The 1277-nt window shown below is 37.4% G+C and overlaps 1 pseudogene; it reads right to left on the bottom strand.

The window, feature by feature from the left end:
* Positions 1 to 778: 778 nt before the first annotated feature.
* LOC111736814 lies at positions 779 to 897 on the bottom strand (annotated as a pseudogene).
* Positions 898 to 1277: the final 380 nt, after the last annotated feature.

Genomic DNA, 1277 nt, shown 5'->3' with positions numbered 1-1277 from the left:
AAAAGACTTATTATCCTGTGTTATAACTTTATGGACTTGTGTATATTTCCTGTCTCTCCACCTCCTCTTCTCTTACAACATTCTTACTGCTCCTGATACCTTTTTCTCCTTTACATTCATTTCCAATTACTCTAAGTCCTACAGATTTTACTTTCCAAACACTGTAAAATCTATCCCTTCCAATGCCACCACCCACACCAAAGCTCCTGTCACTTAGACTTGTAGTGTAGCAACTGCTTTTTTACATAACCTTGTCTCTGTCATTTTTTTTTTTTTTCTAATCTACAGACCAGAAGATCTTTTCAAAATGGAAATCAATTAAACTCTTATGCTCTTGGCTACCTCTCAGCTTCTTCTTGTATCACTCTTACTCTCTAAGATGAAAGATAGACATTGAACTCTTAGTGTCTGGTGAACATACTGTGCTAAGAGCTTTGCATATGTTATTTTACTTAGTCTTCACAGACCACTCTGAGGTTACTACATAATTTGTGTCATCCCCTTAAGCATTTAATAAAATTGATACAGAATGTAGTTAAATGATTTGCCCAAAAAGCCATAGTTAGTTATTGGTACTCTGTATAAACTAAGTAGTTTAAGTCCATAGTCTACATTCTGAAACACCAATCCATCATTTGTCTTCCTTTTGGTTTCTTAAATGCTGTCTGTTCCTCTTTACATTTTCTTATTTTTTAGGTGAGGCAATCCTTGGTTGACCTCACAGATTGCAAGGACCTTGTCAGCTTACAATCCCTTATTTTTTTCTTTTTATTTTTTACACCTACAGCACCTGGTCTTCCTAGGTGGTCTTCCATCCAAGTACTAACCAGGCTCAACCCCGCTTAGCTTCCGAGATCAGACAGGGTCAGGCTTGTTCTGGATAGTATGGCCGTAGACCCTCTTTACATTTTTTACATGATTTTTCCTTTCCCTACCTGAGCCACCCTCCTCTCCATTTTTGCCTAGATAGCCACTTTTGGTTCTTTATATCAGCTCACGTGTAACTTACTCACAGACTTTCTGATTCTATAATCAGTGCTATCATTGGATCTTTATCCCTTCTTTTGTAGTACTTAGTGTGTAATCAGTCACTCATGTGTTTATCCCATAAGTGCCTATTTCCAACACTAGGCATTTCATTAGCTGATACACTCTAAGAAATAGGAGTCTTGTCTCCTTCTGCTCACCATTCTGATGTCCTTAGAGCTCATCACTCACTATCTAGAAAGTGCTCAAGAAATATCGGATAAAAGACTAAAGTAATGCTTCTTTCTGCT

This window comes from Pteropus vampyrus, unplaced genomic scaffold (genome assembly GCF_000151845.1).
Source record: "Pteropus vampyrus isolate Shadow unplaced genomic scaffold, Pvam_2.0 Scaffold22, whole genome shotgun sequence".
NCBI lineage: Eukaryota > Metazoa > Chordata > Mammalia > Chiroptera > Pteropodidae > Pteropus > Pteropus vampyrus.
This window is presented reverse-complemented; position numbering and strand designations above follow the sequence as displayed.